Genomic DNA, 12424 nt, shown 5'->3' with positions numbered 1-12424 from the left:
CTTCCACTGCTCTCTATCAGTCGTCATATCTAAACATACTCTTCTTTTATTCATATCATCTTTCACACAATCTATCCATTTTTTCTTAGGGCGTCCTCTCCCTTTACATCCTAGTTACTTTTATTTTAGAAAATAAAGCTAAATTCCACGCTGACGTAGTCGCTGGTACAGCTAGTAAATAAATAAAAACTTTCCTTGTGGATAGATAAAAATTCTGGCAATTTGCAACATTTTCTAATTTATCTCGATTTTAAAATTTATCTCCCTTAGATCTGCTTCTAAACTGGAATCCTTACTAGTTTATAACAAAGGCTTGGGGAGTGAGACTGGGTCAAACTACGTAGTCATCGCGTATGCAAGTTTTCAGCTTCAGAACTTGTTCTGGGAGTATTATATGATTCAGAATTATAAAGAGCCTTGCAACGAGTGTCAACGGTTTTGGAAGAAGCCTCGCTAACTACTCGAAACTCTACGTAGCGACTAATATATGCATATTAAATCCTATTATTTTAATTATATCACTAAAAGCATTGAGTAGTATTGAAAAATTTTCAGAAAATACAAATTTTCCACTTAACAAACTCCCTTCCATAACCGAAGATATATATTCTTTATTGCACTCATATACATTTGTAAGTATTTTAATTAGAACTAATGTTAACAAAGGAGGACTTATCTCTAAAAGAGATCTCTTCCAGTCAACCCAATACAGCGTGGCATAGGAAGTGTTGAGTGGGTCAAAGTGTGCAAATAATAATTTAATAAAAATTACATAAATAAGTAAAAAAATTCATCTTGGTATCAAAACATATTCTAAAAAGGAACCATCATCTATTGACTTACAAAACTCCCTCCCATGACCGAAAATGTGGGATGCACAACTAGTTAGTCGCTGCTGAATAAAACTACCTAAATAATAAAAACATATAATAGAAACTTAACAAAAACATCTTAATTTTTTTTTAGATATATAAATAGACTAGAATATCAGGAATAAAAAAAAAATAAAAATAAATTCTTATTTCAGTAGTAAGTAATTTATGACAAACACATTTTTAAATATTTTTTTTTTTATATAATAGTATAAAAAAAAAGATCTAGAATCTTCGGAATTAAAAAAATAAGGATTTATTTTCTTATTTTGCATTATGATAACCTACTTCCAAGACCGAACTACGTGCCTACAGACTATCAGGAGTTCTAAAGAAAAAAAAAAATAAAAAATTATGTAAATCCTTACTTGTCTGGCTATTTCGAGGCTAAAACTGCTGATCCGATTTCAATGAAATTTGGTATACAGATAGTCTAGACCATGAGAAAGGATTATCAGTTGCATTTGAGATAGTGTATTACGTAACATTAGTATCTATAATAATATCTATGTATCTAAAGATAATTCACGCAGTGCCATCTAAACCCAAGTTAAGCTAACTACAGCTTGTGTTATGGGTACTAGATAATTGATACAAATACATACAATTTATTCGTAAATACATACATAGAAAACACCCAGATCAGATACATACAATCATACTCATGAATACAAATGTTTGTGCCGTGCGAGGAATCGAACCTGCGACTATCCGAAGTAAGGTGTGCGAAACCGTTAGACTACCGAGGCCTTCAATATCCGCGATATTTTGAAAGTTTTACAGATCAGAAGTGTAACAAGTATATGTAAGAAATATCCGGCGTGCCGAATAACTTAGTGGCTAAAGTTTTGATAGGATATCGCCCGTCCCGACTCGCTATTGATCATAAAGCTCTCATGAATCCTTATTTATGTGCCACTTTAAAAATACAATCTAGTACAGTTCGAGTGGGACATCAGTTCGCCTTGCATTTTGCAATCTCGCCTTTCTAAAATACGACAGTTTCTTTGCGTTCCGACTCTCAGATCTCAGATGAGCGCTCATCTGCAGTGCTCAACTTGGAATTGTTATTATGCAACTGCCTCGGTGGTCTAGTGGTTTAGCATGTCTTACTTTCGATGGTCACGGGTTCGTTTCCTCGCATGATGCGTTTGTTATCATGAGTATGATTTTTTGTATCGAACTGGGTGTTTTCTATGTATATTAAGTATGTATTTACAAAATGAAATCTATGTATTTGTGTCAATTGTGTAGTACCCATAACACAAGCTTTAGCTAGCTTAACTTGGGTCTAGATGGCGCTGTGTGGATTGTCCTGAGATTATTATTATTATTATTTTGACATTATACGGGATTAGGGGATGATTTGATATCTCATGTATAATATTGGAATGTTTGAATAGCCCTCCACAATAGTTCTCCGTAGATTGCACACCGACAAGTAGCCCAAACTATAGGTTGCAGTATAGGAAAGTCATAGGAATACTAAAAGCAGATCGAGTAACATTATACGATGGGATACATCAAGAATGACAGCCGTTTTATACAAACGAGTGAGACCGCGGGGTACAGCTAGTATATATAGTTACAGCACAAGCCGAGCACAACTAATAAAGCAAGAGCCCACGACGGCCAGACATATATATTATTAGTAAATATGAAAATTCTTGTATGGGGACACCCAACAAAGGCAAGAAAGATCCCCAAACATGAAACCTGGATCGTGGTCCCTTTGGCAGGTAACAGGTAACAAAAGTGTAAAAATTTTCATATCAAATTCGTTATTTTAAGAAACTCCATTTTTTCATATATTGTTCGTAGCAGTGTTATAACTTGCGCTGCTCATTGCTAGACACTAAGTGTGGTTCCAACCCCCCGCCGGACCCCCTTAAACTATATTTTATAAATAAACTTACGTTATTTTAATAAAGCTGAAATTTATATATATTATTCAGAGAATTATTAAACTGTGTTTCAAGAACTTTCACATTTACTAACAAGATGTATGTCTGGCCGTCGTGGGTTCTTGGGCTATAAGAGGAGTTTATTGCACAAATCAAAAGTTGCCGCTCCGTCCGTGAATACCCGGTCTACTAGTCGTGTTAGCGTGTAACTCATCACTAAATCACCGTGTGCACCTGCGCACTATGCCATAAAACTGTTACTGCATTTTTCAATATCCCAATAAATCGATGTTATTCGAAATTTAAACATAACATGTTAACAATGTTTACTGAAGATTTCAATCGTTTTTACGGTTCGCAGCCAGAAAGGTAACCGATACCGTTCTGTTATGAATTTAATCGTTTCGTTTGTTTTGTTGTACCGTAATTTTTGAGGTGGTGGGTATTAATAATAATGTACATTTACATGTTGAAAAGTAAATATTTGAATTTGGAATCTTAAATCTAAATATATATAACTCAAAGGTGACTGACGTAGTGATCTATCAACGCACAGCCCAAACCACTGGACGGATCGGACTGAAATTTGGCATGCAGGTAGATGTTATGACGTAGGCATCCGCTAAGAAAGGATTTTGATTAATTTTACCTCCAAGGGATAAAATTGGGGATGAAAGTTTGTATGAAACTTTGTCAATTTTAAACCTATCGGGCTGAGACTTTACATGCATAAAGCTACTATGAGGTAGGCATCTCCTAAGAAAGGATTTTGATAAATTCCACCCCTAATGGGGATATATTAACGCGAGCGAAGCTGCGGGCAAAAGCTAGTTAATATAATAAATGCGAATGTTTGTCAGTATGGATGGATAGAAGGATAGATGGATATTTGTTACTCTCTCACGCAAAAACTACATAAACTTAGTAGTTTTATACTATTAGTCTGTTAATAATAGGCACGGTAAATATAAAATAAAATCTATGTAAAACGGTTAGAAGTGGCCACTGATTTCTTTCAAATAAAAATGTGCATTATCAGTTCATGAGTCATGACGATTTGCAGTTTTGACGCTGGCATTAGTGACCAATTTAAAAGGCTCTGTTAAGATTTATATAAGTCATATGGTCAAATGGAATTTTTGTATCTTAATTCTGTTCTGTTCTGGTATGCTCTGTATTTTTTGAGCTCGCAAAAAAATACAGATCTATATCATGTTGAAGGACGGCTCTCATTTTGGGAAAAGTTAAAAATATTAGATAATTTTAATTTTTTTTGATTTTTAAATATAGCATATAAAACAATGAAAATAAATATATTCTCCCAAATTTGAATTTAAATGAAATATAATAATAATAAATATGTACAACATTAAAAAAAAATACGAGCTGAGTTTCTTGTCAGTTGTTCTCATCTCGAAATCATTCCGAACTTTTTTTAAATAGATTTGACATATCATAAGAGTCTGTAATAGACCTACATGAATAAAGATATTTTGAATTTGAATTTGAATTTGAATTTTTGTATGAAAGGTTAAAAATAGTACGTCCTCCTTCCTAATGTTTAGATAAACCATGTTCCGAGGCGGAGATGCCTATGGATAAACTAAATACAGGTATATTTGACTCCAATTAAATTAACAGATAATTCTTTTAAATGAGTCTTAACAACCAAGAGTTACGACCTCTTGATTGTTAAGAATTCGAGCTATATATATCTGAATCGAATTCCATTAAATAAAATCTAATCTTATAACGAGCAAGAGATCGAAAACCGCAGAAATCATTATAAGAACAAATCGCACGCGAAACTACACAAACAAAACGCGTCTCTCGACGGCACAAAGGAAGTTGATTATCGAAATATTTTTATCAGAGCCGGTGAATTAAAAAGTGGAGTTCTTTGTGAATTATAGCGATTAAGTGAGTGTTAATAGAGGAGTTTTCTTTGGCCGGCGCCGGCCGCAGTCGACACTCAATGGGGAAATCGCTCGGAATGGCAATTAATCGAGTCATTAGTCGAGACAATGGCCGACCAGAGGAGAGACGAATTAATCGTATATAAAAATTGAATTGCCTAAATTGTATAGCGGAAATTATAAAACGAGTGTAATAGTAGAGTTTACCATATGTTAAATATTTTCGTTTACTTTTAGTTTATCATATGTTAAAGCTTTTAATACAGTTATATTGCATTTACCAGCTGTTGATTTTGACCATCGTACCAGCTAGAAACTAAAATACCTCTATACCTTTATAATCTGGATGATTGGCAGTCCCCCACACGGTTTTCTAGAAACTTTTTGCTGCACAATATTGTGGTATCACCTTCCACCGATATAGAAACCCTCAATATAAGAGCCTATTACTCCTTAAAAAGTCAGCAGTGCACTTGCAATTCATTTAGTGTTGTGGGTGCTCATTTGCGGCGGTAATCACTTACTATACATATACTAAAATCTATACATATAAATAAAATTGGAGTGTCTGTTTGTAATATTGAAATAATCGTTTTTTACTACATGCATGTGAATATAAATACGGTACGTACATCAAAATAACATTACACTTGCTAATTTCTGAAATGGCTGGACCGATTTTGACGGGACTTTTATTGGCAGGTAGCTGGTGTAATAAATAGTAACTTAGGCCACTTTTATTTTAGAAAAATAAAGTTAAATTACACGCGGACGAAGTGGCGGGTACAGTTAGTAGATAATCAAATTTATAATTCCAAGATTACATTTAAATACATACAGATAGAAGTTACCACATGTTATATATACATACATACGAATGTATGACTAATTAATTTGAGTAATTATCGCGTTCTGTATGCACCCCGACGCCGCCGAGCCGCTGTTTCGATTTCGCGTAGTTGTTTATAATGTAAACAATGGGATTGTGTGGATGCCATTTGGAAATCTGAAATAGTTACATTATTTCAGTATTTTAGATATACAGACATATTCGTTTATTATTGATGGGTTCGGATTATTGCAATGATGGCTGGCTCATCCGTCATGCTCGTGAACGGGTGCTGCTTTGGGGACTGTTCGGGTTACTTATTTTATTGAGTTTTTTTTTTAATGAGAGTCTGCAATTGTTTTAAAACTTTAGTCAGAGCAGAGTGGAAGTAAGTTCATGATTATTCACTATTTGAACTACGATGCTATTTTTAATCGATAACTTAATTTTATAAATTCAATATTTGAATTTTGTAATGCCATACTGCAATGGACTGTGCTTTGTTAGTGTAAAGTGAATGTAAGTTCATGCTATTTGAGCAACGATGCTGGGTATTTTTAATCGATAGCTTCGTTTCATAAATTCGAAATTTGAATTTTTTAATGACAGTCTGGAACGGACTGTGCATCAGTTACTGCAAAGTGGAAGTAAGTTCATGCTATTTGAGCAACGATGCTGGCTATTTTTAGTCGATAGCTTTTTTATAAATTCAATATTTGAATTTTGTAATGCCATACTGCAATGGACTGTGCTTTGTTAGTTAATGCTATTTGTGCAACGATGCTGGGTATTTTTAATCAATAGTTTCATTTTAAATATTCGTAATTTGAATTTTTAATGCCATTCTGCAACGGACTGTGATTCAGTTAGTATGAAATGGAAGTAAGTCCATGCTTTTTGAGCTACGATGCAGGCTATTTTTGATCGATAGCTTTTTTATAAATTCGAAATTTAATTTTGTAATGCCATTCTGAAACGGACTGTGATTCAGTTAGTATGAAATGGAAGTAAGTACATGCTTTTTGAGTTACGATGCAGACTATTTTTAATCGATAGCTTTTTTATAAATTCGAAATTTGAATTTTTAATGCCATTCTGCAACGGACTGTGATTCAGTTAGTATGAAATGGAAGTAAGTCCATGCTTTTTGAGTTACGATGCAGACTATTTTTAATCGATAGCTTTTTATAAATTCGAAATTTGAATTTTTAATGCCATTCTGCAACGGACTGTGATTCAGTTAGTATGAAATGGAAGTAAGTCCATGCTTTTTGAGCTACGATGCAGACTATTTTTAATCGATAGCTTTTTTATAAATTCGAAATTTGAATTTTTAATGCCATTCTGCAATGAACTGTACTTTGTTAGTGTAAAGTGGATGTAAGTTCATGCTATTTGAGCTACGATGCTGGCTATTTTTAATCTATAGCTACATTTTATAAATTCGAAATTTAATTTTGTAATGCCATTCTGAAACGGACTGTGATTCAGTTAGTATGAAATGGAAGTAAGTACATGCTTTTTGAGTTACGATGCAGACTATTTTTAATCGATAGCTTTTTTATAAATTCGAAATTTGAATTTTTAATGCCATTCTGCAACGGACTGTGATTCAGTTAGTATGAAATGGAAGTAAGTCCATGCTTTTTGAGTTACGATGCAGACTATTTTTAATCGATAGCTTTTTTATAAATTCGAAATTTGAATTTTTAATGCCATTCTGCAACGGACTGTGATTCAGTTAGTATGAAATGGAAGTAAGTCCATGCTTTTTGAGCTACGATGCAGACTATTTTTAATCGATAGCTTTTTTATAAATTCGAAATTTGAATTTTTAATGCCATTCTGCAACGGACTGTGATTCAGTTAGTATGAAATGGAAGTAAGTACATGCTTTTTGAGCTACGATGCAGACTATTTTTAATCGATAGCTTTTTTATAAATTCGAAATTTGAATTTTTATTGCCATTCTGCAACGGACTGTGATTCAGTTAGTATGAAATGGAAGTAAGTCCATGCTTTTTGAGCTACGATGCAGACTATTTTTAATCGATAGCTTTTTTATAAATTCGAAATTTGAATTTTTAATGCCATTCTGCAACGGACTGTGATTCAGTTAGTATGAAATGGAAGTAAGTACATGCTTTTTGAGCTACGATGCAGACTATTTTTAATCGATAGCTTTTTTATAAATTCGAAATTTGAATTTTTAATGCCATTCTGCAACGGACTGTGATTCAGTTAGTATGAAATGGAAGTAAGTTCATGCTATTTGAGCAACGATGCTGGCTATTTTTAGTCGATAGCTTTTTTATAAATTCGAAATTTGAATTTTGTAATGCCATACTGCAATGAACTGTACTTTGTTAGTGTAAAGTGGATGTAAGTTCATGCTATTTGAGCTACGATGCTGGCTATTTTTAATCTATAGCTACATTTTATAAATTCGAAATTTAATTTTGTAATGCCATTCTGAAACGGACTGTGCTTCAGTTACTGCAAAGTGGATGTAAGTTCATGCTATTTGAGCTATGGTACTGGCAATTTTTAACCGATAGCTTCGTTTCATAAATTCGAAATTTGAATTTTTAATACCATTCTGCAACGGACTGTGATTCAGTTACTACAAAGTGGATGTAAGTTCATGCTATTTGTGCTACGATGCTGGGTATATTTAATCTATAGCTTCATTTTATAAATTCGAAATTTGAATTTTTAATGCCATTCTGAAACTGACTGTGATTCAGTTAGTATGAAATGGAAGTAAGTACATGCGTTTTGAGCTACGATGCTGGGTATATTTTATCTATAGCTTTATTTTATAGATTCGAAATTTGAATTTTTTAATGCCATTCTACGACTGTGCTTCAGTAATTTAAAAGTGGAAGTAAGTACATGCTATTTGAGCTACGATGCTGGCTATTCTTCACCAATAGTTTTTTTTTATAAATTCTATATTTGAATTTTATACTTCGATTCTGCAGCGGACTGCTTCAGTTAATGTAAAGTGGAAGTAAGTTCATGCTATCTTCACTTAAGCAACTATGTCGTTTTCAGGACTATATTATGTGGTTCTTGAGTTTTCACGACGGATACTTGAAATAGTACGTTTCGGCGTTATATTCAAACAATAAAACCAGTTCTTAAATCGCCGCTCCTGAGATACTGCTGTCCACTGAGGTGTATTTGAAGAGCAGCTTGAATACTCTATAAATTTCAAACTTCTTGTGATGACCTGATTAATGCTCCCTCTAATATAATTGAGAGTAATGATGGCTGGCTCATCTATCAAACTCGTGAACTGGTGCTGTTTGTCTAAACTGCTCTGTTCGAGTTACGGCTGACTGATTATTTATATTAAAAAGAGCAACACACAAGTTTCTTGCTCATTCTTCTTGTGATGAATCTGCATTCCGAATGAGTGGTAGAATCAAAATATGACTATTCAAAAGTGCTTGTAATGAGTTTATTTGAATAAAAATTATTTCTATTTCTATTTCTATTTCTATTAAATTTCCATTCGACAAAAATGAAACAGCATATGCTGGTGGTGCATTCTCCCTAATTGAATATTAAAATTTAATTTACATTTCTGTAATTGTACAAACTTATAATATATTCGTTAACACTTACCTCCACACGAACGGTCAACGTACGTCGGGAACCCTTATACCTACACTCGGGTTCCGAGAACTGCTCGGAGTATCCCTCTCTGCCACACGATGCACCTGGAACCTCCAAGGTCAATTCATAAAACAGATATTATAGATTCGTCTGGTTGTATGATGAATTTTTCTATAAAACAAATTGTATTTAATTGAATTAACGTCAGAGCTCTCCGTTTGGAGCGACATAAATCAGTTGACAGGAGAAAAGTTTTAAATTTAAAACGCGGGTACAATATTTCTTCTCGGTAGAAGTTAACTTGTCTAAATTAGGTCGAGTTTCTTAACTGATACTAGCATCTTTTGAAGACAAAAGTTCACTGATTGCATACAACAACAGTTAAAAAACATATTTAAGGCTTCGTGATCAATTTACGATTTCAGGTAAGTATAGATTGTTTTATGAGTACTAGACTATTTATAGAAATACTAGCTGTCCCGGCAAACGTTGTTTTGCCTTAAAATAAAAAAAAAATTTAGGGGTGGACTACCCCTAATATTTAGGGGGATGAAAAATAGATGTTAGCCGATTCTCAGACCTACTCAATACGCTCACAAAATTTCATGAGAATCGGTCAAGCCGTTTCGGAGGAGTATGGGAACGAAAACTGTGACACGAGAATTTTATATATAAGATGTTAATACTTTTTTTAAATGCATACATAATATGTGTATATACCCAGCTTCTCTTTATAGTCCTGCATAAGATTTCTTTAAATAATTTAGAAGATAACTAATAAGACGGCGTCGATAGTCTAGTAGCTTTTCACAGCGCTTTACATCCTATAATCGCGGGTTCGATCCCTCGCACGTTACAAACTTTTGTATTTGAATAATTTGTATCAGTCTGAGTGTTTTCTATTTATGTTATGTATGTATTTACAAAAAAATCGTTTGTCTGGTACCCATAACACAAGCTCTGTTTACCTTGGAACTAGATGGCGCTGTGTGAATTGTCCATTATTATTATTAATATTTCCAAAGTTATACCAAAGTTTGTTAGAAATAGCACTTTTTAGTTATTTTTTATCCTACCACTTATTCGGAACGCAGATTCATTACAAGAAGAATGAGTAAAACAACTTGTATGTTGCTCTTTTGAATAGATGTTTTTTTTTAAATCAACAATTACACAAGTTGGCAACTGCCATTATTGACTATTTCCACATCACATCTCTCACAGTCCTCTATAAGATTTCTTTAAATCATTTACATACATGAAGCAGCTCTAGTGCATCATTCTCAGTGGATTGCTCCATCCACAATGTCGTGAAGTTGGTGGTTACAAGAGAACGCTTCTAGCTTTATCGTTCCAGTCACTCAGCGATTAAGATAACCGTTCAAACGCATTTGGAAGTGCACTCCACACGTCCAGCCTTGATGGCCGGTGGCCGCCAGTTATAGTTCCAGGAATGTGTTACGTCTGTTACACATATAAAGCTGAGTAACACCACATAGCAGCTTCTTGTATTAAAGAGCATCGTGACTTAGTGGTCACCTGTCCTGTATTATGACCAAGAGGTTATAAGGTCAACTGTAGTTAGGCTAATATACACAAGTCGTGGGTTTTATTTGTTTGTAGCTTAGGGGACAGAAGATCTTACGACTCACCTGATGGTAAGTGATTACCGCCGCCAATGAGCACCCTCAACACCAGTGGAATTGAATGTGCATTGCCGGCCTTTAAGAAGGAATAACCTCTTTTATTGAAAGTTTCAATATCGTATCGATTCGAAAATACAATTTCTTGAAGGTAATTCCTAGAACGATTCATGAATAAAATTGTTTATACCGGTCTGCGTGTTTTCTACCCTACATTATGTTATTTATATACCCATAACACAAGGCAGGAGCTGGTTTTCCGCTGCTCCATAAGTCCTTCTTCAGGTTTGGACTGTCATCTGAGCCTCGGCGAAGACCAGATACGGCCAACAGCATTAGAATCATCTGTGCCATCACCCCAGTATCGAACCCCAGACCAGCCCAGCATTAGAATAGTCTGAAAGAACATAATTTACGGCACCGCTATTTTAATTAAATTTTCATAAAATTCGTCAAAAATGGATGATATTAAAAATTTTATAATACACAAATGCGACTTCACATTTTTTGTTTATAAACACCACTTTCCAGTGAAACCTATTGAGGGAGCAAAGCATTCCATCATTCAACATATTCATTACTTCGCCGACATGTTTGAACAGGTTGTCTTTGATCTGTATAATGTTATTAAACCGCTTCGTATTGACAAAATTTCTGCTCCCCGCCATTGAAATTTATATATTTCTTGTTATCTGCAAGCTTAAGTATTTATAAATGAAGACATTTTTCGTTGTAACATGTATTATTTTGATTTGTTTTCAACCTTCGTAAGGGCATCTTTTGTGAAATACAATGTTAAAATATCTTATTTCTATAGTTGTTTTTCTATTCGAATCGTTAATAACATTATTTTCATGTTTTAGAATGTAGAATGAATTATATTTTATTACTGAAACACTTTTTTACACTTTAACAATTATTTTTAATTATAATATAATATATTTTTATATAAGCATAAAACGGCTTCCTATGTCTGTTCGCTTAGATCTTTTAAATTGCGCAACAGATTTTAATGTAGCTTTTAGCAATAGATAGAGCGATTCAAGAGAAAGGTTTATATGTATAACACATATAAAATAACTGTCCGCTCTTGGACATAGGCGAGACACATACGACTTATTAAATAACATATTTTTAAAAGACAACAGGCAATTCTTTTTAGCAGAAATTACATTCGATAGAGCGGTTAGTTATAGAGTTTATTTGAATAAAGTATATTCCTATTGCTATATATCCCAGTATAGAATATGATCAGATCTTCTATAGGATCACAAACATAATTCTTCAACAACCGATAGCAACTTCAGGAGATGATATCTTTGAATGCCCACTCGTAAGCCGTAAGCGGATTGTCCATTGTGTTATTCAAGTATTGCGCAGGATCAGGTACGTAACCGTTATACTGACAATTGCATGTAAGGGGTGCTTTTGTGCCATAAAATGAGCAATACCCGAGTTTCAATATATATATTTATACACAGATATACTATTAATATTACAATAGTCCAATCTGGGATGTCCAACATGAGGGTCGCTTGCAGTCCAGTAAATATAACCATGCGACCCACCAAATATTACATAAATTCCATCCATCGATGTATAATTATAACGAACTTGTAGTTCAATTTGTTCACTA

The sequence above is a fragment of the Achroia grisella genome, unplaced genomic scaffold (genome assembly GCF_030625045.1).
Source record: "Achroia grisella isolate CSIRO2021 unplaced genomic scaffold, CSIRO_AGI_Agris_v1 utg794, whole genome shotgun sequence".
Taxonomy (NCBI): Eukaryota; Metazoa; Arthropoda; class Insecta; order Lepidoptera; family Pyralidae; genus Achroia; species Achroia grisella.
The sequence above is the reverse complement of the archived record's forward strand: the minus strand, read 5'-3'. Positions refer to the sequence as shown.